We start from the raw sequence: 12369 nt of genomic DNA on the forward strand, positions 1-12369 counted from the left end.
TGAGATCACTCGTGTTTATTTGCCCAAGTTTTCTCCCCGGAGCAGAGTTAACGCGTAGGTAAAACAGCCACAACGCGTAATAATAATGTCAATATTGGCCGCTGCATGGTGGTTTAGTGGATCAAAACAAGGAAGCCCATCCCAGGGGGAGGGAAGGAGGGCGGGAGGAATACAGACAGGGAAAGAGGGAAGCGCAGTCAAAGAAACAAGGGCACCGGGCGGAAAAGACAACACACTTTTGCTTCTAATAATATCGAACACAGAAGACGCTTCAGTGCTTTCGTTGTTGCTGCTGCTCATAGAAAGGCCACGTTTCTCTCCTGATCCTTGCACAAACGCACTAACATCCATAGATTTCCCATGAAAAGGAGGGAACAAACAGCCAAAAGGACTCCCCAGCGCAGGAAAGGCAATGAAGGGCAGAAGCGTTACCCCGCGAGCAGGGCTACGGGAAAGCTGTTGCTGCAAGGGAGAGGAGACACTGCTCCCTACCACCGCCTGTCAACCCCGTGTCGTGTTTCCAACCACTTTACATCCAGCCAAAAAGGCCTCCCACAAATATCCCTCCCTATAAAGTTCCCAAGAGTTCGGTCAGCCACTCGGCTCCTGCTTCGCTCTCAACTCACCACCCTCATCCGCTTTTCCCGTGTCATTCACACCCAAGTTTCCCAGTCATTCCTGCCCTTCTGCTCTTGCCGCAGAAACACCGACTCTTAACGAGATACTCCTCTATTTCTGGGCATTCCAGTTCGCCCGTTTTTAGGGCTGAGCTTATCCCATTCCAGCTCTTACCCTTCAGGCACCAACACTTCAGGCTCCCAGCCGCTCTGTTAGGAAAACACGCCACTGGATTATGCATGCGGAGTCGCTTTCCCTAACATATAATCTACAGTCTTTACACTTGCACTTGTACACGCCTTATTATCCCAAACACGGAGCAAGGAAGCTCATCCCGCTCCAAACTCTCCTCAAACACAACACATGCCTTGGCTGGAATCCTTCCGTACCGTGAGATCTCAGGGAAGGGAAGGGAACAGCTTTGGTTTCTCTTTGCCATCTTAGCTGATGGTCAATAAAACTCAGGGAAAAAAGATGAAACGGTGGTTTTTCCATGAACTGGCACATCAGCTCCACCTGGGATCTCTTCCCACCAAAGCGGAGGGGAAGCGTAACCAAATGATTCCTCCTCCAAACTCAGGATATGGGGACTCCAGTTCATCCCAGCTGATTCCCAGTCCAAGCTGGGTGATGCAAGTAGCGCAGAGCCACGATCCAGACCAGCACCAAGCCGCAAGGGCTTTAATCTCTCCCTGGGAAGCACTGGGAAGCACTGGGAAGCACTGGGAAACAGGCACAGCCTGCAGCCTTCCAAAAAGAAGCGAAGCCCACGGGCTCAGGATGCACCAGGAGGAAAAAAACAAACCCAACCCAAAAGCTTTTCAAGATGGTTTTCTTTTCATTATTCACTTGACAGCGCCCAATTTCTGAATGACGCACTTAGAAACTCAACCTGTCCCTCCTACAACGCAAGGAGGACTTGGCCGAATCCCACGGTTGGAAGAGGGATGCTCCAGAGCTTCCTGCCGTCCCCAAACGCTCAACACCAGCCACCCTTGCGTAGCCTGAGCACCGCAAGAACCGCACCCCAAAACCTCCACACCGCTCACCACAGCGCCTCTCCCACCGCCACGCAACAAATCCTTCATGATTTTCAGTCAGGACGCGGTCCCAGGTCTCCGAGATTTGCGACGGAATACAACGAACTCCCGAAAGTCACCAGCAACGCCTGCGCATCGAGGACAGGAAAAGCAAAGCACGCCTTTGGTTTCATTTTCTCCTTTCTCCAACCCTCAGTCATCTCCTTCCGAGCACATCTCCTCCTGGGATGGCTCAAAGCAGCGCAGATCCTTAAGCGTTCCTATCGCGCATCCCAAAATTTAACTTCGCTGACCGCATATCGGTTGCTATGGAAGTTGCTACGCTGCCATCCACCGGATTTTTTAACCCTGAAGGTATTTTGGCTTCAAAGTATCAGCGTCCTAAAAGAAATCGCAAGTTCTCTTATCCTTAAACAGGGCTTCCCACCACAAATCCACCAAGAAGTGATGACACAATCGGCTTCAAACCCATCGTAGCTCTGGACAGACCCGGAATATCAACTTTCTCCTTGGGTTTTTGGGAGAGAAAATAAAGCACGGGATGAAAACAAGCTGCAGGTTGTAAAATATTAATTTTGAAGTGGAAAATCGAGATACAAAAAACCACCTCCAACCCTGTCAGGTTCTCTCGGTTTCTCTTTTTCCCGTCCTAGTTGGGTTTATTTTGATCCAAGGCCTCCGGGTTGGGTGCGGGAAGAGGTCTCCTGTCAGCGGATGAGTGGCAGCGATTCCATGTGCGGATGCAGCCCACGCTCCGGGGGTTCCCCCTGTTCCCCGCATCCGAACCTCGTGGGTCAAGCCCCCCAAAACCCAACAAAGGAGGTCCTGAACTAGGGAGGAAGTGGAAGGTAACCCCAGGATCGGGAAAGGACTCGGAATGGGAGCTCTGAAACGCAGCAGGGCTGGCTTGGAAATGGAAAAAGCAGAAAGGGAGAAGGATGCAGCCCTGCGGCGCAGAGAGGGGATCAGCAGCAAGGATCGGCTGTTCCCGGGATCCGGGGAGATCCAGGCAGCGGAATGGGGCTGGTGAGCAACTCCTCTCAGGATCCAGGGGGATCCAGGCAGCGGAATGGGGCTGGTGAGCAACTGTTCCCGGGATCCAGGGGGATCCAGGCAGCGGAACGGGGCTGGTAAGAAACTCCTCTCGGGATCTGGGGGGATCCAGGCAACGGAACGGGGCTGGTGAGCTACTGCTCCCAGGATCCAGGGGGATCCAGGCAGAGGAACGGGGCTGGTGAGAGACTGCTCCCGGGATCCAGGAGGATCCAGGCAGCGGAACAGGGCTGGTGAGTGACTGCTCCCGGGATCTGGGGGGATCCAAGCAGCGGAACGGGGCTGGTGAGTGACTGCTCCCGGGATCCAGGGGGATCCAGGCAGCAGAATGGGGCTGGTGAGCGACTACTCCCGGGATCCAGGAGGATCCAGGCAGCGGAACGGGGCTGGTGAGTGACTGCTCCTGGGATCTGGGGGGATCCAGGCAGCGGAATGGGGCTGTTGAGCAACTCCTCTCGGGATCTGGGGGGATCCAGGCAGTGGAATGTGGCCATTGACCGACTGCTCCCGGGATCCAGGGGGATCCAGGCAGCGGAACGGGGCTGTTGAGCAACAACTCCTGGGATCCAGGGGAGTCCAGGCAGAGGAACAGGGCTGGTGATCCACTGCTCCAGGAATTCAGGCAATGGAATGGGGCCAGTGATGAACTGCTCCCAAAATCCAGGGGGATTCAGGCTGTAGAGGGATTGCTGACCAACTGCTACGAGGGTCCCTATGGTCCAGGCAGGGAACGGGGCTGGTGATGGATGGCTCCCGGGATCCAGGGGGATCCAGGCAGCAGAACAAGGCCAGTGACCGACGGCTCCCGGGATCCAGCGGGATCCAGGCAGCAGAACAAGGCCAGTGACCAATGGCTCCTGGGATCCAGGGGGATCCTGGCAGTGGAATAAGGCCAGTGACCAATGGCTCCTGGGATCCAGGGGGATCCAGGCAGCGGAATAAGGCCAGTGACCGACGGCTCCCGGGATCCAGCGGGATCCAGGCAGCAGAACAAGGCCAGTGACCAACAGCTCCTGGGATCCAGGGGGATCCTGGCGGTGGAACAAGGCCAGTGACCAACAGCTCCTTGGATCCAGGGGGATCCAGGCAGCGGAATAAGGCCAGTGACTGATGGCTCCTGGGATCCAGGGGGATCCTGGCAGCGGAATAAGGCTGGTGACCAACGGCTCCTGGGATCCAGGGCGATCCAGGCAGCGGAATAAGGCTAGTGACCAACAGCTCCTGGGATCCAGGGGGATCCTGGCGGTGGAACAAGGCCAGTGACCAATGGCTCCTGGGATCCAGGGCGATCCAGGCAGCGGAATAAGGCCAGTGACCAACAGCTCCTTGGATCCAGGGGGATCCTGGCAGCGGAATAAGGCCAGTGACCAACAGCTCCTTGGATCCAGGGGGATCCTGGCAGCGGAATAAGGCCAGTGACTGACGGCTCCTTGGATCCAGGGGGATCCAGGCAGCGGAATAAGGCCAGTGACCAACAGCTCCTGGGATCCAGGGGGATCCTGGCGGTGGAACAAGGCCAGTGACCAACAGCTCCTTGGATCCAGGGGGATCCAGGCAGCGGAATAAGGCCAGTGACTGATGGCTCCTGGGATCCAGGGGGATCCTGGCAGCGGAATAAGGCTGGTGACCAACGGCTCCTGGGATCCAGGGCGATCCAGGCAGCGGAATAAGGCTAGTGACCAACAGCTCCTTGGATCCAGGGGGATCCTGGCGGTGGAACAAGGCCAGTGACCAATGGCTCCTGGGATCCAGGGCGATCCAGGCAGCGGAATAAGGCCAGTGACCAATGGCTCCTGGGATCCAGGGGGATCCTGGCAGCGGAATAAGGCCAGTGACCAACAGCTCCTTGGATCCAGGGGGATCCTGGCAGCGGAATAAGGCCAGTGACTGACGGCTCCTTGGATCCAGGGGGATCCAGGCAGCGGAAGCGGGGCTGGTGACCGACGGCTCATGGAATCCAAGCAGTAGAACAGAGCTGGTGATCCACTGCTTCCAAGATCCAGGGGGATGCAGGCAGTATAGAGGGATTGGTGACCAACTGCTACGAGAGTCCCTACGGTCCAGGCAGTGGAACGGTGACCGATGTCCCACGGGATTCAGGCAGTGGAAAGGGATCAGCGACTGAGGGCTCCCACAGTCCGGGGGGGGATCCAAGCAGCGGAATGGGGCTGTGACAAACTTACTGGGCACCGGGGATCCCCAGAGCCCATGGAGCAATATAAGGATGGGGAACGGGGGTCACGGGGCTCGCAGGCAGACTAACGGGAGCCGGCACCGGGGCTAACGGAGGTCCCCTTGCCCAGAGCAGCCCAACGGGACCCGGCACAGGGGGTACCGGAGGTCCCCTTGCCCGGTGCAGCCCAACGGGACCCGGCACAGGGGGTACCGGAGGTCCCCTTGCCCAGAGCAGCCCAACGGGACATGGCACAGGGGGTACCGGGGGTCCCCTTGCCTGGAGCAGCCCAATGGGACCCGGCACAGGGGGTACCGGAGGTCCCCTTGCCCGGGACAGCCCAACGGGACCCGGCACAGGGGGTACCGGAGGTCCCCTTGCCCGGGACAGCCCAACGGGACCTGGCACAGGGGGTACCGGAGGTCCCCTTGCCCGGGACAGCCCAACGGGACCCGGCACAGGGGGTACCGGAGGTCCCCTTGCCCGGTGCAGCCCAACGGGACCCGGCACAGGGGGTACCGGAGGTCCCCTTGCCCGGTGCAGCCCAACGGGACCCGGCACAGGGGGTACCGGAGGTCCCCTTGCCCGGGACAGCCCAACGGGACCCGGCACAGGGGGTACCGGAGGTCCCCTTGCCCGGTGCAGCCCAACGGGACCCGGCACAGGGGGTACCGGAGGTCCCCTTGCCCGGTGCAGCCCAACGGGACCCGGCACAGGGGGTACCGGAGGTCCCCTTGCCCGGGACAGCCCAACGGGACCCGGCACAGGGGGTACCGGAGGTCCCCTTGCCCGGGACAGCCCAACGGGACCCGGCACAGGGGGTACCGGAGGTCCCCTTGCCCGGGACAGCCCAACGGGACCCGGCACAGGGGGTACCGGAGGTCCCCTTGCCCGGGACAGCCCAACGGGATCTGGCACAGGGGGTACCGGAGGTCCCCTTGCCCGGGACAGCCCAACGGGACCCGGCACAGGGGGTACCGGAGGTCCCCTTGCCCGGGGCAGCCCAACGGGACCCGGCACAGGGGGTTACCGGGAGCCCAACAGGGTCAGAAACCGGACGTACCGGAGGTCCCCGTGCCCGGGACAGCCCAACGGCACCGGGTACCAGAGGCACCGGGGGTCCCCTTGCCGCGGGCAGCCCAACAGGACCGGGCACCCGGGGGTACCAGGGGTTACCGGGAGCCCAACAGGGTCAGATACCGGACGTACCTGAGGTCCCCGCGCCCGGGGCAGCTCAACGGTGCGGGGTACCGGAGGTACCGAGGGTCCCCTTGCCGTGGGCAGCCCAACGGGACCGGGAACCGGGGGTAACCGGGGGTTACCAGGAGCCCAACGGGGCCGGGCACCGCAGGTACCAGGGGTCCCCTTGCCCGGGGCAGCTCAACGGGGCCATGTACCGGAGGCACCGGTGGTCCCCTTGCCGCGGGCAGCCCAACGGGACGGGGCACCGGGCCTACCGGGGGTTACCGGGAGCCCAACGCGACTGGGCACTGGGGCTACCGGGGGTTACCGGGAGCCCAACGGGGCCGGGCACCGCAGGTACCGGGGGTCCTCTTGCCCGGGGCAGCTCAACGGGGCCGCGTACCGGAGGTACCAGTGGTCCCCTTGCCGTGTGCAGCCCAAATGGGACCGGGCACCGGGGGTACCGGGGGTTACCGGGAGCCCAACAGGGTCAGATACCGGACGTACCGGACGTCCCCATGCCCGGGACAGCCCAACGGCGCCGGCTACCAGAGGTATCGGGGGTCCCCTTGCCGCGGGCAGCCCAACGGGACCAGGAACCGGGGCTACCAGGGGTTACCGGGAGCCCAACGGGGCCGGGCACCGCAGGTACCAGGGGTCCCCTTGCCCGGGTCAACTCAACGGGGCAGCGTACCGGAGGTACCGGGAGTCCCCTTGCCGCGGGCCGCCCAACAGGACCGGGCACCGGGGCTACCGGGGGTTACCGGGAGGCCAGCGGGGCCGGGCACTGAGTTTACTGGGGGTCCCCGTGGGCCAGGACAGCCCCACGGGGCCGAGCACCGGGGGCACCGGGGATCCCAGGTCGCCCAACGCGGCCGGTTACCGGTTGTTACCGGTGCCCGCGGACCCAGCGGCCCAGGCCCCGGCGGAGGCCGCGCTCCACTGCCCGGCAGGCTCCGGTCTCCGTCGTCGTCGCCGCTCGGCGAGGCTCATCCCCGTCCCCCGTTGCCCGGTGTGCGTGGGCGGGCGGCGGTGACAGCTCGCGGGGCCGGGCCGCGGGGTCTCACCTGGTGCGGTGGCGGGGCTGCCGTCCGCCCCGCGGCGCCGTGCCTGGCTGCGAGGGACGTTGACGCGGCGGGCATGGGCCGCGTCCCGGGAGGGGGTGGCGGCGCCGGGGGCTGCGCTGACAGCGGGCGGCGGGCGATCACGGCGGCTCCAAAATGGCGGCGACCCCGCTGCTGCCCAGAGCCGCGCGGGGGGGCGGAGGCGGGGCCACGCGGGGGGCGGGGCCTGGGGGAAGGGCTAAACTGATTGGGCGGGGCTAGAAAAGGAGGCGTGGTAATGTGGGGAAAGGGCTTAAATGATTGGGCGGGGCGACGAAGGGGGAGTAGCCAAGTGGGGAAGTGGCTTAAATGATTGGGCGGGGAGAGGAAAGGGGGCGTGGCTAGACGGGGAAGAAGCTATAATAATTAGGCGGGCCGAGGCAGGGGGCGTGGCCAAGGGGGAAGGAGGAGCCAGGAGTGAAGGTGTTTGTGATGGTTGGTGGGGCTATGGAGGGGACGGGGCCGGGCTGGGAAGGGGATAAAATTATTGGGCGGGGTGAGGAAGGAGGCGGGGCCAATCGGGGAAGTGGCTTAAATGATTGGGCAGGGAGAGGAAGGGGCGTGGCCAAGTAGGGAAGTCTACTAAATAATTGGGCGGGGCGAGGAAGGAGGCGGAGCCAGTAGAGGGGCGGGGCTAAGCGGGGAAGTAGCTAAAGCGATTGGGTGGAATGGGGGAAGGAGGCGGAGCCAAGCAGGGAAGTGACTGGGGTAGTTGGCCGGGATGAAGAAAGGGGCGGGGCTATGGGGGGGAGCAGAGAAGGGGCTAAAATGATTGGGAGCGAGGAGGGGGCGGGGCCACGCTGGGGAGTGGCTAAAACACTGGGTGGGATGAGAAAGGGGCGGGGCTACACGGGGGCGGCACTGGGAGAAGGAGCTAAAATAATTGGGGTGGGGGAGAAGGGGCGAGGCCCAGCGGGGAAGGGGCTAAACCGATTGGGCGGGGTGAGAAAGGGGGCGGGGCCACGCTGGGAAGTGGCCTGGCTCATTGGGTGGGGCGGGGCGGGGCCAGGTGGGGAAGCAGCTGATCTGATTGGTGGGGGGGGGGAGGAACAGGGCTGAGATGAGTGGGCGGGGCGAAGCGGGTGGGCGTGGCTAAGGTAGATTGGCAGCACCGTGATGCGTGGTGATTGTGGGAGTGGGCGGGGCCTTGTGGGGTGGGGGCGTGGCCCAGCTGTGGGCGGGCAGGGAAGTGGGCGGGGCCAAAGGGGGGCAGAGGGGCTGGAGATGGGGGGTGTGGGTGTCCCACGAGGTTCAACGAGGCCGAGGGCAAAGGCCTGCACTGGGGTCAGAGCCATCGCCATGTTCAGTACAGGATGGGGGTGATGGGATGGGAGCAGCCCTGAGCAGAAGGACTTGGGGAGATGAGGAGAAGCTCAAGAGGAGCCCCAACGTGTGCTCCCGGCCCAGAACCCCCCCCGTGTCCTGGGCTGCATCCAGAGCAGCGTGGCCAGCAGGGAGGGACGGGATTCTGCCCCTCTGCTCCGCTCCAGGGAGACCTCATCGGGAGGGTTGGGGCAGGGCTGGAATCCTCAGCAGAAGGAGGAGATGGAGCTGTTGGAATGGATCCAGAGGAGGCTCCAAGGATGCTGTGTGGGCTGGAGAACCTCCCGTCCGAGGACAGGCTGAGAGAGGTGGGGTTGGGGAGAAGAGAAGGCTCCGAGGAGACCTTAGAGGGACCTTCCAGTGCCTGAAGGGGCTCCAAGAAAACTGGAGAGGGGCTGTTCCCAAAGGGATGGAGTGACAGGATGAGGAGCAATGGGAATAAACTGGAGAGGGGTAGAGTTAGACTGGACATAAGGAAGAACTTCTTCACCATGAGGGTGGTGAGGCTTCGGAACAGGTTTCCCAGGGAAGCTGTGGCTGCCCCATCCCTGGAGGTGTTCCAGGTCAGGTTGGATGGACCTTGGGCACCTGATCCAGTGGGAGGTGTCGCTGCCCATCGAGAGGGGTTGGAACTGTCTGGGCTTTGGGGTCCCTTCCAACCCAAACCATGCCATGATTCTACGATTCTAAGACACATTGGGAAGAGCAAAGGCACCGTTAACCATGTGTCCAGTTTTGGAATCCTCACCAGAAGGAGGAGATGGAGCTGTTGGAAGGGGTCCAGAGGAGGCTCCAAGGATGCTGCGAGTGTTGGAGAACCTCCCGTTCGAGGACAGCTGAGAGAGTTGGGATTGGGGAGAAGAGAAGGCTCCAAGGAGACCTTAGAGCAGCTTCCAGTACCTGAAGGGTCTCCAGGAGAGCTGGAGAGGGGCTGTTCCCAAAGGCTTGTGGGGATAGGATGAAGGGCAATGGGGATAAACTGGAGAGGGGCAGATTTAGAGTAGACATTAGGAAGAATTTCTTCACCATGAGAGTGGTGAGGCCCTGGCCCAGGTTGCCCAGAGAAGTTGTGGCTGCCCCATCCCTGGAGGTGTTCCAGGCCAGATTGGATGGACCTTGGAGCCCCTGATCCAGCAGGAGGTGTCCCTGCCCACAGCAGGGGGTTGGAACTGGATGATCTTTAAGGTCCCTTCCAACCCAAACTGTTCTATGATTCTATGCTCCAGAGCCAAACACAATGGCACCACATCACCAGCAGAGAGGGAGGGAATTCTGCCCCTCTATTCCTCTCTGGAAAGACTTTATCTGGAGTACTGTGTCCAGTTCTGGAATCCTCAATATCAGAAGGAGATGGAGCTGTTGGAATGGGTCCAGAGAAGGCTACAAAGTGACCTGAGGGTTCATCCTTGATTAGCCTGATCTAGTGGGATGTCCCTGCCCATGGCAGGGGTTGGAATTAGATGATCCAACTCAAATCATTCCATGATTTTATTATTCTAGCACAGCAGAAACAGAAATTTATTGATTATTTCACAGCTTTACAGTAAAATTCCAAAGGGATTTACCATTTTGTGCTAAGCCAGCTCGTCTACCTCACCGGCTTACAAGAAGGTGAATTTACCCTTCAATCCTAATTCCCGGGAAGAAGAGCGAGCTTGGCTCTTCACGTGGTGGTTTCCAAAGCCACGCAGGAGGAAGATAAAGAAGGAGCAGAGTTCAACAGCGCCAGCTCTGCTTAAACGAACAGAGACTCGAGCGCCAGGACGGAGCCGTTCTTCTGGCCGCTGACCTCGGATTTCCCTGCCTTGGAGCAGCCGGAGCTGCCGACCGTTGCCAAAACGTCCTGGGGAGCAGCAGCTTGGCCACGAGCTCGGGGATAGCAAAGTTACCGTCGTGCCAATCTGTATCATTGCCTGCGTTGTTGGCTCCAACAATAATGGATACGGACAATTTGGAAGCAACCCAAACCGTGCAAGGACCCAGTGCTTCAACGCGGTCTTGCCGGCGGCCAAACAGGTGTTCGAAGGGCACGCTAAGAGTTTGCTGCCTGGTGCCGAGGAGGACAGCCTGTGCTGCAATCGCACTCCCACCCCGCTCCAAAGCCGCCGCGTGGGATGAGCACCACGTCCAGCCTGGCTTTGGGTGGGCCGTCATCCCAAGTATCCATGCGTGGCTCTTCACCGTCAGTCAACTGCCAGTTGGTGAACAGCATGGAATCATGGGTTGGAACGGACCTTAAAGATCACCCAGTTCCAACCCCTCCCTGCTGGCCACGCTGCTTTGGATGCAGCTGAGAAAACGGTTGGTTTCTGGGCTGCGAGCACACGTTGGGGCTCCTGTTGAGCTTCTCCTCCCCAGCGCCTCAAGTCCTTCTCCTCAGGGCTGCTCCCATCCCATCATCCCCAACCTGTACTGAAAATAGCGATTGCTCCGACTCGGTGTAGGACCTTGCTCTTGGCCTTGTTGAACCTCCTGAGGTTCTCTCAGCCCCTCTTCTCCAGCCTGTCCGGGTCCTTCTGGATCCATCCCATCCTTCCGGTGTGGCAACTGCCCCACTCAACTTTGTGTCATCGCAAACTTGCTGAGGGTGCCCTCGATCTGAACAGGCTGGAAAGATGGACCAAGACCAATGGCACGAGGTTCAACAAGGCCAAATGCCGGATCCTGCACTTGGGGCACAACAACCCTGTGCAGTGCTCCAGACCAGGAGAAGTGTGGCTGGAGAGCTGCACGGAAGAGAAGGACCTGGGGGTGTTGGTTGACAACGACTGAAGATGAGCCAGCAGTGGCCCAGGGGGCCAAGAAGGCCAACGGCATCTTGGCTTGGATCAGAAATGGGGTCACCAGCAGGTCCAGGGAGGTTATTCCCCTCTGTACTCAGCACTGGTGAGACCGCACCATAAGTACTGTGTTAAGTTCTGGAGCCCTCACCACAAGAAGGACGTTGAGGCTCTGGAGGTGTCCAGAGAAGAGCAATGAAGCTGTGAGGGGTCTGGAGAAGAAGGGTTACGAGGAGCGGCTGAGAGAGCTGGGGGTGTTTAGCCTGGAGAAGAGGAGGCTGAGGGGAGACCTTCTTACTCTCTACAACTACCTGAAAGGAGGTTGTGGAGAGGAGGGAGCTGGGCTCTTCTCCCAATGGACAGGGGACAGGACAAGAGGGAATGGCCTGAAGCTCCGTCAGGAGAGGTTCAGGTTGGATATCAGAACAAATTTCTTCCCAGAAAGAGTCATCGGGTACTGGAACAGCTGCCCAGGGAGGGGGTGGAGTCGCCTTCCCTGGAGGTGTTTAAGGAACGGGTGGATGAAGTGCCGAGGGCCATGGTTTAGGGAGTGTTAGGAATGGTTGGACTCCATGATCCAATGGGTCCTTTCCAACCTGGTGACTCTGTGATTCTGTGATCTCTCTGTCTATAACGTTGATGAAGATATTAAAGAGTAGAGTGAGTCGGAGCCTCGCTACGATTCAAGCCCGGAGTGGGAAGAGGCACGTAGTTTGCTGGGAGGCTGCGCGGCCAGAAATAGGATGTGGAGGATCAAGAATGCTGGGCTCTATTCCTGGCTTAGAAATGAAGTGCGATCGAGTGCTCAGAACAGACGTTGCAGCAGGGTCGCCAAGCGCCGCTTCTGGCATTCATTCCTGAAGGGAGGAGGGGAAAAGCTTTAGTTCCTTCTGCTGGAGTCACAGGCTCCTTTCCCAATTCCTAATTTGTTTATTGGGCTTTCCAAACACCGAGGATTATATTTGGCTCTCCCTTTTGGGGCAAGTTCTAAAGCCTTCTTCAAACAACAAGCGCCCAGAATCTATAAACAGCAATCCGGAGGGAGGCTGGCGAGCGAGCAGCTCTTGGCTTGCAGCTCGTGGCACGTTCTTCTGGTC

General features: G+C 60.3%; 1 protein-coding gene across 1 annotated transcript in view; it reads right to left on the bottom strand.

Moving 5' to 3' along the window:
- PPP6R2 (protein phosphatase 6 regulatory subunit 2) overlaps positions 1 to 7330 on the bottom strand; it is a 102124-nt gene extending 94794 nt beyond the window's left edge. The window contains exon 1 of the mRNA XM_054068806.1: positions 7134 to 7330. The gene's annotated coding sequence lies outside the window, so the exon portion shown is untranslated. The remainder of the gene's footprint in view (positions 1 to 7133) is intronic.
- Positions 7331 to 12369: the final 5039 nt, after the last annotated feature.

This window comes from Cuculus canorus, chromosome 1 (genome assembly GCF_017976375.1).
Source record: "Cuculus canorus isolate bCucCan1 chromosome 1, bCucCan1.pri, whole genome shotgun sequence".
In the NCBI taxonomy this organism is placed as follows: Eukaryota; Metazoa; Chordata; class Aves; order Cuculiformes; family Cuculidae; genus Cuculus; species Cuculus canorus.